The sequence below is a fragment of the Monodelphis domestica genome, chromosome 8 (assembly GCF_027887165.1).
Source record: "Monodelphis domestica isolate mMonDom1 chromosome 8, mMonDom1.pri, whole genome shotgun sequence".
In the NCBI taxonomy this organism is placed as follows: domain Eukaryota; kingdom Metazoa; phylum Chordata; class Mammalia; order Didelphimorphia; family Didelphidae; genus Monodelphis; species Monodelphis domestica.
In genome coordinates this window covers 178522210-178535687 of record NC_077234.1, presented here as the reverse complement: position 1 = coordinate 178535687, position 13478 = coordinate 178522210, and the positions used below count along the sequence as shown (strand labels likewise).

The window sequence follows — 13478 nt, the reverse complement described above, 5'->3', positions numbered from 1 at the left end:
AGGCTATTGATCCTTTTTTCCCTATGCTGTGGTGCCTCAAATTAAATATAGTACTCCAAATATAGTACTCCAAAAGGACAAAGTACAACATGATTATCGCATCTTAAAGTCTTAGAAGTATGATTCTAGTATTTTACCCAAAGACTGTATTAGTGTTACTGACCTTTAAGGGAGAATGTTGTTTGTATTGTGCTTGCATTATATTAAGGCTCCAAATCTTTGTTTTTTCATACAAATAGTTGTCTAGGCAAGTCTCTCTATTTTGTAATTTTGCTATTATTTCTTTGAACCTGGCTATAATATAGATTTCTACCATTATTACTGAGCAGCTGGGAGGCACAGTACATAGAGTACCAGGCCTAGAGTCAGGAAGACTTGAATTCAAAACCAGCCTTAGACACTTACTAGTTGTATGACTGAGCAAATTACTTAACACTATTGGTCTCAGTTTCCTCATCTGTAAAATAAACTGGATAAAGAAATAGCAAACCACTCCAGTCTCTTTGCTAAGAAAACCCTCCAATGAAACAACAACAAGCCATTATTTTTATTAGATTCCATTTTTATTAAATGTAGCCTATCAAAAAAACTTTTTAGCCCTATCATCTAGTGTGTTAAATAGCCTGCTAAGCTTTATGTCATCCAGAAATCTAGATATTCCATTTATGCATCCCAAGTTAATGGTCGCAACATTCAGCAACATATAGATAGAAATCCCTGGGTCACTCATTGCAGTGGAGAACTTTTAAAAATAATATTCAACCATTCCTCCTTGTGGCTAGTTACTTAGTCACCTCTAAATCCATCTCATCATGCTGTATTCTATACAACACTTCCTTTTTACCCCTCAGAAAACCAGCTTAAAAGACTTTATTAAATCCTTTATTTAAATCTATAAACGATGTGAATAACATTCTAATGATCACTATGGTTTATTAGTTACCCTTCCTCCTTAATATTTTAAACTAAATTCTTAAATACTATCCCTTTTCCAATTAGTTCCTAACCCTAATAATGACATTCTACCAATTTAGGATATTTAATTTTATGTTTTCTAAGCTAAAAACACTGGAATCATTATTACTTTTTCCTTCTCTATCTCCATGCCCAATACCTCTATGTTCTCTGGTTTTTGTTTTGCTTTGTTTTGGTAAAAAAAAACCCTCTTTACTTTCCAATGCATTTATTTTTAGAGTACAATGGACATTTAAAACATGGCTTTACATCTTGACTCCCTTCTTGTATATTTTGTCCATTAATCTCTTTTATTCTATTTTTTCTTCCACAAAAGTAGGACATTTAGTTAAATTTATTTAAAAGTTCAAAATAGAGGAGGCTTGCCTAGACAAATATTTATGTGAAAAGTTAAGTGAAAAAAATTTCTTTAACTTATTTAATTAAATATATTTTATTAAATTAAATTTATATATTTATTGCAGAGTATATAGAGGGAAGACCTTGAATTCAAGAAGAAAAAAATATGCATTTATTAAGTACCTCCAGTGTATCAGGCACTATGCTAAATGTTTTATAAATATCTCATTTGATTCTCAAATCAGTCCTCTGAGGTAGGTACTATTTTTATATCCAAATTGCTGCTCAGAACACTGAAACAAATTAGGTTAACTGACCTACCCTGGTTTAAACAGCTAGTAAGTATATGTAATTGAATTTGAACTCAGGTCTTTCTAATTCCACAGCCTGTACTCTATCCATTACAACACCTCACTGCCCCACATTCAAGTGACCATACTCTATATGCTCTTTGTGACTGAATCAGTTATTTATTCTATGGCTTCAGGCACTATAAAATTGTAAATTCCAGATGAGTTACCAACTTGCATTGGAAAGTGCATTTCATATACAGATGAGATCACAGGTCTGATTTTTTAAAAGGTCCTCATATCCTTGCAAAGGCAGTTTATAAAAATAAGAAGAAAATAAAATAATGCAATTAAGTATTAAAACAGAACAGAGACTATATAAGAGGAAACTTGGGAATACAAATTTTCAGGCATTTGAGATGAGCTAATTACAACTGTTGAGAATTAAATCTGGCTTTAAATTTCCAAGAAGGGATATTGCTCTGAGACAGAGTGTACTATTTAACTAGTATTCCTACATTTGGAATTCCCACCCTTGTAAAACAAAAATTCAATCTTTCAAAAAATAACACCTATTTTTTAATAACATCCTCAAACGAAATCAGACATTATGCGTCCCCATGAAGCCCAGGTCTTTCATTTTTTTTTTCCTAAACAGGGAAACACTTTACTCTGTCATAGAACACAGCCCAGTATGTAGTTTGAAGGTCATCACATCTTTCTGCTTACTGACCACCTAATTGTCAATGAATCTGGAATTGACAGCCTTCATTAAAGAGCATAGCGACATTCTTAGGCTAAATATGTAAAAGAATTTTTATCTTGATATGTTAATATGACAGTCCCAAGATAGACACAAGAGCTTCAGGAAGTAATTAAGATATACAGAGAAGAATTAGATCAAGAGAAAATGCCGAAAACAACTCTTTCAAATGATTACTGGTAGCATTTTCAAAACTAGTTAGTTTTGATCATGCTGGGGCTTAATATGTTTGCAGGCTATTAGAAATAAATAAAATTGCCATTTCTATTGTACCAAATACTCTCAAGAGATAGCATTTTCATCCACTGAGCTTTGTCTCAGTTTTTTTGAAGCAACAGGCTGACTATCTGGTTGTTCATTTATTCTACTTTAATCAAAGTAATCTTGACTTCTAAATGTAAACTAATATTTATTTTTAAATAACATACAAAATTAAACTCATATAAGTTTGAAAATACATAAAATAATCTCTCCTAGTTTCTAATTGTGTGGTTTTTAATGATAAACAGGATAACCTAAAAAATATCTAAGAAGAGAGAGTTTCAATACCTCTTGTGCTTTCTAATTTACACAATGCAGTATAAAGAGAAGAGACCTGGACTTAGAGGTATAGGACTTGGCTTCCAGTCTCTGGTGTTTTTTATTTATGTGCTACATCCTTGCTGAATCATTTAATGATCTGGACCTATGTTTCCTCACATATGTCATGATAGCGCTGGACAATATGACGCTGGATTCCACTTTCAGCTCAAAATTTGTGAGGCAGTGTTCCTCTTACCTTAGGCATTAACTAGCTCTGTGGCCTTGGGCAAATCCATTTCTTTGTGCCTTAATATCCTCATCTATAAAATGAGTAACTTGATCTAGGTATGTTCCATTTTTGTTTTTGCTCTAACTTTCTGATTCTACATTACTTCAAAATGGCAATTTCATTGATGTTTGTAGACAAAGATTGGAGAAATTTCCAAAGTTACCAAGACTAACTCCTTTGATTTAAAAAAAAATTCTGGCATATAAGGAAAAATCAAATGGGACATTGGAAGGATAAATGGTGGGAAGCCAAAAATAATTTTTAAAAATTCATTCTTCTTATTTTCATTTCTTTCTTTTCTTCCCCACTGATTTAAACAAGTCCTAACCTCAGCAAACTTGTGTCTGAGTGGAAATTGGACTATGCTTCCTCTCTGGGTTCTTTCATCTCTACGCACAGCATGTTTTTTCTATCACAGACACTGCTGAAACTGCAATAAGGTTAAGAGAAGAGGAAGCATGGATGATATGCATACCAGGGATCAAAACAAGCTATCAGGGTCCTGGGAATTCAAGGACAGAATGGAAGAAAACATGACACCCAGGCACATGGGATACACAGCAACAATGGCACCTGCAGTCCAACAATGTACAATTTGTTTTTTGTCTTTTTTTTCTTTTGCAGCCTGAAAATCTTGGTTGGCTGGTCTGTCTATACCAGAAATAAAATCGTCTCAGATATGATCATAGAATGGCGAGGTACTCTTTCACTATTGAAACATATAATTTGTGAGTGTAGGCATTACTGTAAATACAATGCAGGTACAGTTATCTCATTTATTCATTTATTTTTTAATTTCCTACATGGACTTCAGATTCTATCTCTGAGGGAACTAACTTCCTGTGTAGAAATGCTCTTCACAAATGCAGATCAGAGAGAAGGTTAGAATACCACCTTTTTTTTGGATGCTTATTTTTTTTCTTTTTGTCCTTTCTTTTCCTTCTAGACTTTTCTTTAGTGTAGGAAAGTAGGACTTAATCCCAGTAAAGAAATTCCATCTACCAATGTATATCTGCAACTTCTACTTAACTTTTAATTGTAGACATTTGTCAAGAGCACTGAGAAGGTAAGAGAATTCATCAGATTTACACAGGAAGAATGTATCAGGGTGTGTGTGGGGAGAAATGCTACAATCTAGATCATCCTGACTCCAAGACAGTCTCTATATGCACTATGTCATGTTCAATTCAAAATAATGAAATATGGAAATATGGATAATATTTTTAAAATAAAAAAATTAATTCAAAATAATGCTATGAAAATTCTCAACATGGAAGACTAAATTTGCAGTGAAGCAAAAGTTTAAAAGAAATATCTTCTTGGGGCAGCTAGAGAGTGGATAGACCATCAAGCCTAAAATCAGGAGGACCTGGGTTCAGATATGGCCTTGGATAGTTCCCAGTTGTGTGTGTGGCCCACCAAGTCATTTAACCCTGTTTGTCTAACCTACTCTTCTGCCTCAAGGCAGAAATCAAGGTTTTTTTAAAAAAGTAATGTATTTTTGACTGAGTAGTATAATAACATGCTTGTGACCACCATAGCTTATCATAACATATCTTCATGAAGGTTTTCTTGATCTCAAGCAAATGCAATCTCTTTCTCTTCTGAACAAACTCTGTATTTTCCTTACACCATTCACCAAATTCTATTTAATTTAGATTCACAAAATTTTAGAGCTGGACCCTTAGATGTCTTCTTGTTTAACCTCTCATTTTATCTGTGTTCTTGTCTTTGGGGTATCTTCTTTAAGCATCTTGCAGTTGCAGGGGGAAACCCCCATCTCCAATAGCACCTGGAGCAGTAATGGATTTTCTAAAGTAGAAACTTAGCAAATATTTTTTAGATCAAAGACTTTTAACCTTTTTTATGTCATGAACCCCTTGAAAGTCTGGTGAAGTTCATGAATCCCTTCTACGAATAATGTTTTTAAAGGAATAATATAAAATGTACCAGGTTATCAAGAAACCAATTATATTGAAATAGAGATGTCATTTTCCCCCTGTTCATATTCATGGACCCAGTAAAATGTTTCCATGGATCACTTTATTTAGAATCCCTGCTTTAGATAAATGAATTTCCTCTAACTTCTGTATTTGAATATATTTCCATTTTCTTTTCTAACTCAAACTTGACCTTATCAGCAGAACCAGTCACCATGAACTTTTTTAAAAATGGAGGATTCTCTAAAATAAATAAACTTTGTAGCAAATAATATAATCTCTCAAAATAAATAGGTTTATCTGATAGTAATTTGGGGGGGTTCATTTTGATGATTTAAAACATAACAAACAACACTGTATTGTGATCTGCAGTCACTATACAAATTTCTGAATGGATTAGGCAATTGCTGTGTAGTTGAATGATATATTTCAAAACCATTTTGCTTTTCAGAGACCACCAGACAGTGATTTCATCATGTATAAAAATATTAAAGGAGAAATCAAAAAGAATCTTTACTTGTCTTTAACTATAAATTAGATTCTTAGTTTGGGATACTCTAAGAACAGTAACTGTATTTGGACAAATGGCACTGGCTTTAACATAGTCCTGCTCAATGCATAATCTGTCTAGTTTACGTGGGACAATTTACAGTCCAATTCAGTTTATATCAGTTTCCTCATTTGGCATATTCATTTGGTCAGATATAAATATAGTGATCTTTTCTAAGGTTATGTAAATGTTCCCAGTATCTCTTTGGACCATTACTGGAGACAGACAGCATTCTTTGTGATTTAACTTTTATAATCCTGAAATGCTAAGGCACAGAATATATAGGATATTTTAAGGCATACAAAGAACTTCACAAATATTATTTTATCTGATATGATAACCTTGGGGGGAACTTGCTATTATTATCCCCATTTTACAAATGAGGAAACTGAAGGGTTAAGTGCCATACCCAGGGTCACAGAGTTTTGGAGTATCTGGAACCTGAAGTGAACTCAGGTCTTCTTGACTCCAGATTCAATTACTCTAACCACTGCACCACCTAGCTCTGGATATGGATATGTATATCAAATATATATATACATACATATATACATATATATTTCAATTGCCAACAACAGAGGTAAAACTTTATATTCTTTTATAAAAGAAATGCTATTTGTGTATTTATTCAGAGACAATGCTGGGGGCCATCAAGCCACAATGTTTTGACATCATCACTTGTAGAAATCAGGTCACAAAGTGGCTCCTAAGAAGGATGGAAACACCCACTGAAACCCCTCCTAAGTGACTTTCCTTATTAATATCCCCTTATTATTGGAATTGCTATGATTATTCCCCAGGAAAAGTAGATGAGAGCAACATGCTTGCATGGTTAATATGGATCTCTCCCTCTTCCCCCCCTCCCCCACAGAATATTAATGAAATTTTACTCACAAAATTAAACTTAAGGATTCTTATGTATTCACTTAGATAGGACTCTCTTTTCTAGGCATACAAATTCTGGCAAATCTGTGCTCAGAATTCCCCAACCTAAATCTGGGTCATGTTGATTCTACCCTCTGAACCCACACTTAGCAATGTTTTGTTGACTATCTCCTTAGGCTTTGAGTCTGTTGTTAGGATCTATGGAAACATGCATGTTGAGAATGAAACTGTGCCAAGTAGATGTGTGACCACAAGGGTATAAAATAAAGCCAAGCCTCAGCCAAGGTGGAACAGCTTTTCCTGTGAAACCTGTGTTGTGGGTTGAATACGAAAACTGCATCCCATTCATCATTCTGCCCATCTCCAAGACCCCATCTCCTGAGGGAGGCAGGACCACTCCGCAGCAAGACAAGTTCAGAGAACAAATAGAATTATTGTTGTATCTTAGGGAGGAAGGAGAATGTTATATATTCATAATATGACTTTTAAATAGTGAGAAAAATATAAGATGAGCAATGAATATTTTAAGATATGTAATAGTCAAAGGGATTGTAGAGGATTGAAGAGGTACAAGGGATTAGGAAGGTTTTTGTACCAGGGAATGGAGGAGTTGAAGGGAGAAAGGGAATATGGCTGCTGGTGAGGTAAAAGGAGAGAGATATCCTCTGCTGAGAGGCTGTCTTTGAAAAAATGGGGTTCCTGAGAAATGGGTCAAGTATGATAGCCTGAGGGAATGTCTTCTCTATTAATGTTGAAGATATCCCAGGGCAGGTAAGCATGGACTGAGCCTCCTGAGGGACAAGACTCCCCCTGGAGCAAGGTTGCCCAGCAAGGGTCCGATAAGGACTGTTTATGGTTGATTGGCTGTTCTTAGGTTCTTCTACCTCTATCTTCCCATGAAATGATAGTCCTCTTATCTGATTGCGGGTTACTTAACCCAAGATGAATTTAATAACAAGTTTGGATTGGGAAAGTATCAGGGTAGAGGAAAGAGGGGTTCCCTATACTTTTCCCCAGATTGGGTTTGAGTCTCAGCTTTTGAGCTGAGGCCAGGCCTCACAGGCTGGTGGAGGGTTTCTTTTATTCTTCTTTTATTCCTGTCTATGCTAATCTATGCTAGCTTTCTTATGTTTAAGATTTAGCTTAGCTTTTGCAGTAGACAGCAAGAGGAAGAAAAGGTTCTGACTTTCACAGCTGATTGGGCCTGTCTCTTCAGGCTAGCGTCCTAAAGACTGGCCTTAAGTGCAAACTGCTCCCCTTAAATCCTTTTGTTTGATGACACAAACACAGGAATCCAGTTAGAGCACTCATTTGGGAAAAATCCAGGAATAGAGGTACTTCTATTCAGAGACAGGAAGAAAGCACTCCTTCCAGTCTGAGGGCCAGGAAAGAGAGCATCCTTGAGAACAACTGTCACTCTCCAATACCCCTCGCCCCCACTAACTGTCATCGTTGTCAATATCTTTACTCCAACATTCCAACTGATGTCTGTTCCACCTGAGTGGCAGAAAGGCCCAAAGTTTGATTCAGTTTTCCTTTCCTCAAATGATTAAAAATGGCATTTCTCATATATAATATCAATGCAAGAAAAGTAGGGTTTTAAAAATACTATTGATCCCAAACAGGCAGGAACCACTCAAATTTTGTAGTAAGATGGAAGGAAACTTTTACCTCCAGTATCATTACTTACAAGAATTTCTAAAAATCTACCACCATAGGATTGCATTTCAGTTGGAGAATGCTGCATATCTTATATATGTACTCCCACAAATTCATTTCAAGTCAATTCAACTTAATGCAATCAATTGTTATGTAGTAGAAATAAGGATAGTGCGGGAGTAAAAGAAAGGGAGTTCAAATCCTGATTTTGACTGTTGCTTGCTGTGTAACCTTGAGCAAATCACCTTGGGCATCAGTTTTCTCATCTGAAGCTATGTGTCTATTCCAGACAATGGAGGAAGGTGGGAGGAGATGAAGATAAGATGTGATTCCTCTCCTCATAGAGTTTAGAGCTTTGTAAGTAAATAAAACACAAAAACATCTACAAATGATGATGAAGTAAAAGAATGTCCATTTGTTTCAGTTATGTCCAACTCTTTGGGATTCCACTTGGGATTTTCTTGGTAGAGAAACTACTGCTTTGCCATTTCTTTCTCCATTTCATTCACCAATGAGGAAGCAAACGGTTAATTGACTTGCCAAAGGTTCACACCACAATTTTCTGAGATCATATTTGAATTCAGTTCAATGAATCTTTTTTACTCCAGGCTCAGCCCTCTATCCATTGTGTCACCTTTGGGTTACTTCAATGAAGAAAAGGGTGTTTGGGGTGGGAGCAATGAAAATGTGTGCAAAAGATAGTATCTGAGCTAGGTTTTCAAAAGAAGGCAGGAATTCAGTAAGTAATAAAAGAGGAGGATTTTTGTAACATAGTAAAGAGTATGATGAAAGTAAAGGAGAATAAAGGGCAGGTTATGCAATTGAGAATGTGGAAGGTAGTATGAAATATGGTTGGATGGCACTGAAAGCCACAAGTGTCATCAGGTTTTGGAGGACCTCAAATCTGGGTAATACAATTCTGCAAACGATTAATAAACCTCAAACATGTGCAAAGCATTTGCTAGGGGCTACAGATAGCAAGGCAAAAATGAAAAGTCCTTGTCCTCAAGGAAATTACATTCTATTGGGCACATAACAGGAACACAGATAAGAAAATACTAGGTCATTTAAGTAGGAAGTTAGCTCTAAAAGGGAAATTAGGAAAGCTTTAAGGCAAATAGCTGAATTCTACTTACTAATCAATAGAGAACCACTTAAGATTTTTGAGCAGAGATAAATGAATGGAGCTGTTCACAAGATTTATCTGACAGCAATATAGTGGATGGATTGCAGGGAGGAGGGGATGGATGCAGTTAGATGTATTAGGAGACTATCACAATAGTTCATGTAGGGAGTGTCTAAGAATAAAATCAGGCTGTTCAACAAATTGTAGGGTCCAGATAGTGAGACTAGCAGTAGGTATCTCACAGGATTCAGTCCTGATTCCTCCTATTTTCTCCTTCTACATATTAGTTCATGTGGTGATCTCATTAACTCTTATGGATTTAATTACCATCTCTATGCCAACCATCCTCAAATCTACCTATTATGCCCCAACCTTTCTGCTGACCTCAAATCTCCCATCTCCAATTGCCTTTCAAGACATCTCAAAACCAGAACTCATTATCTTTCTCCCTAAAGCCTCCTTACTCCCACATCTTGCCTGTTACTTTAGAGGGCGACAGCACCCACCCAATCCCTCATGTTCACTACAGGAGTCATATTCACCTTATTCTGTCTCATCTCCTCTTGTTGCTCAGATTTATTGAATTTGCCTTTACATATCTCCACTATACCCCTTCTCTCTTCTGACACTGTCAGCACTCATGTGTAAGCCTTCATTACCTCATGTTTGGATCATTGTAATAGCCTGTCCATGAATCTACTTTTCTCAACTTCTCCTCACTCTATTTTATCTTCCATTCCATAATTGAAGTGATTGTCCTAAAGTCTACATCTTACCATGTCCCTTTTCATGACCCTTCTTAGTCAATGAACTCTACAGGTTTCCTTTTGCCTCCATTATTAAATATAAAATGCTGACTGGCATTCAGAAAACGTCATAACTGCTCCAACCTTACCAGTCTTCTTATACTTCACTCCCAATCACACACTAATCTTTCACTCAGTGATCAAAAGCCTCCCTACTATTCTATGAACAAGAAACTCCATTTATTGGCTATGGGCATTTTTTTTCTGGCTGCTCAGAATACTCTTTACTCATCTCCACCTAATGGCTTCCTTCTAAGCCCAACTAAACTCCATCTTTTAGAGGAAGCCTTTCCCAACTTCACTTCATCCAAGTGCCTTTTGTCTCTTCTAATTATTTCCTATTTATCTTCTATTGCTTGGGTGTGTGTTTGCCTACAGTTTGCTTATTTGTTTGTTGTTTCCTCTATTAAATTGGTAGCTCCTAGAGATTAAGGAATATTTTTTGTCTCTATAATCCAAGCACTAAGAACAGTTCCTGGCTCATAGTAAGTGCTAAAAAAATGTTGATTGATTAATTGATTGGCTATAGTGGTGAATTTGTAGACGGATTTTATGACTTCTGTGATTCTTTAACTTTATTGATACTTTCTAAAATGTACATAATAAAATCCACAAAATAAAATTTCCCTATATATTTGCATTTCAAAATGCCTCTCTAATATGTCTGAGAAAAATCTAATAATGCCCATTAAAATAAAGCAAGATATTATTTTGAGTTAAATAGGATTGCATATTCTTGCAAAGTCAGAATCTAATTACATATAAGGATTTGTGTATCTGTGTGAGGGAACAACCAATCAATCAACTCTTCAAGTTATCTTACTAAATCTCTTTATGCTTTTTTAAAGCAAACTCTTAGGGGGAAAAAAAAGCTATCTGTACTCATTATCCACCTCCTACTCATGTCTCAACACCTTGAAATTTGTCCCTGCTATTTAAACTGAAACTGCTTTAGGATTACCAGTAAAGGCTTACAGTAAACAGAACATTGACTTTGGAGTCAGAGTCCCTCAGTACAAATCCCACCTCTGGTACAGTAAACACTACTTTGTGATCATAGACAAGTCTTTTAACTTCCAGGAGCACCAGTTTTGTCATCTATGAAATGTCGTAGTGGGAAGAGATGGCCTTTGAGCTCTACTGTAGTTCTATGATCTTGTCAGTTTTTATTGTCCTTGGCACCTTTTGAAATTGAATGCTATCTCCTCCCAATCTTAGTGACACTATAGCATCTGTTTATGGTTCTCTTCCTACCCATTCATTCCCATCCAAATGTTCAGGACAGAGTCCACAGCATTCTCCCTTTTTGTCTGTACTTTTCCCCTTGGTAATCTCATTATCTTCCATGGACTCATCTATTATCTCTATGTAATTAACTCTTTAGCCAACATATGGAGCCCTCTTCTATCTTCAGAGCTCGAATCCACTATTATAATCTAAACTGGACTAGATTATTTTTAAAATCACTAATAGTTTTAGATCTATCATCATATCATAAGCCATTTACTTTGTCTTTGTTTCACTTTTATAATTTCTGTGTGTCCACAGTAGAATTCATTGGATTTCTTTCAAATCTAGTACCTTTCCAATTACTCTATTTCAAACAAGAGCATCGCTATTCTCTTAGAAGAAGTTTACAATAAACCATTCCTCCAAGTCAATTGCCAAGTTTTGTTTTTTTTTAGGTCTAACATTTCAAATTTTCTCATCATCCATTTCCTTTTTTTTTCCCACCCCACTGAGCAGCCAAAATACTAATTCAAGCCCTTATTGCCTTTAACTTGAACTACTGTATGATTCTTTTAATTAATCTTTTTTTTTCCAATTTGTCCCCTCTCCACAAAGCTGTCAAATTTGACATTACTTTAGGAATATCATCTGTAGAAATTGGTAAAGGATCTTGAAAGAAGTAGCACTTGACCCAAGTTTTGATAAGTGCTAAGGGTTCTAGAACACACAGGTCTGACCACAGAAGACTCAACAGTCTTCAATATTTCTTTCTTGCATGAAGATAAAAATACATATTCTTCTATTTAGCATTTAAAGTCTCTCACTTTTGGCTTCGGCCCTTTTTTCCTTTTTTCCTTTTTCCTGAATAGCTTCTATTCAGGCTTTTTCCCTTGAAAGGGGCCAAGTTGAAGACAGGTAGTGAAAGGCATGGAAGCTAATCAGAGGAATTTATATTTTTGCCTAGAAAAAAACAGGAACCACTAGAGTTGGGTAGCCAGATCTGTATTTAAGGGAAATCACTTTAGCAGCAGCAGATAATATAGGGTGAAATAGGGAGAAACCTTGGTAGAAAGAGCAACAAGGAGGTATTGTCATAGTTTAGCAAACAGATGATGAGTGCCTGAATTAAAGTGATAGATGTGAGAGTAGATAGAAGGCAACATATGTAATAGATATTGAAGTAAGTCGTGTCATTGATTGGATCTATGGAGTGACAAAGTGTCAAGAATGTGGATAATGCTATTAACTTAGACAACCAAAAGAATGGTGGCAGCTCCAACATAAGCAGGAATAGGTTGGAGGAAAAGACACTGAGTCCATTTTTGGATATCTGGAACTTCTTGTGTCTATAACACCTAGTCTGAAATATTCAATATACAATTGATGACAAAGGACATATAAGTTCAAGGAAGAAATACATGCAAACATATTAATATATTTTGCATAGGGTTAATAATTAAGACCAAGGGATTAGAGGCAATCAAAATAGATAATTTTGATTATGAATTGAAAAGCTGTATGTTGAATTATTATATAAATAAAATGAAAAGTATACATAATACATTTGTAGTTTCATGGAAAATCTACTTTCTTTGTTCTACCAAGTGTAAATTCTCAATTTGGGGGGGGGTGGTATTTGTTAAGTATAGAATTTTTTAAAAGTAAGATGTGAAGTCAGCAGGTTAAAGAAGAAAGAAAGAAAATTCTGGGAAGCTTGAGAAGGGAAGAAAAAGTTTCGAATAACTTTTCTGCAGTATGAGCTAAGCATTCAATAAGAGAAGAATAAAAGAATTGCCTTGCCACAGTGAAGGACCAGGTGGAGCTGGCTAATTTGAATTTAATATGAATTCAATCAACATGATTCTAAAACTTCCTTCAGCTCTGTTCAACAGCCTGTGAGAAGAAATGGGAAGGGCAGAAAATAGGTTGAAGTTTTGCAGTTGTTGACTGGAATATGATATGGGGATGTAGGATTTGAAAGCAGTGGACAGTAAAGAATTGAAATGTCAGAATTAGGAAATTAGAGGAAAAATCAGTGCAAATATTAAAGTTTCCTACTTGGAGTTGGGGAACAGAGGAAGACGGTGAGCCAGATGTTCAATGC

At 35.5% G+C, this 13478-nt stretch overlaps 1 protein-coding gene across 1 annotated transcript in view; it reads right to left on the bottom strand.

Moving 5' to 3' along the window:
- The window catches only part of MYO16 (myosin XVI), a 727392-nt gene that overhangs the window by 334962 nt on the left and 378952 nt on the right, over positions 1–13478 (bottom strand). The gene's annotated exons all lie outside the window — the stretch shown is intronic.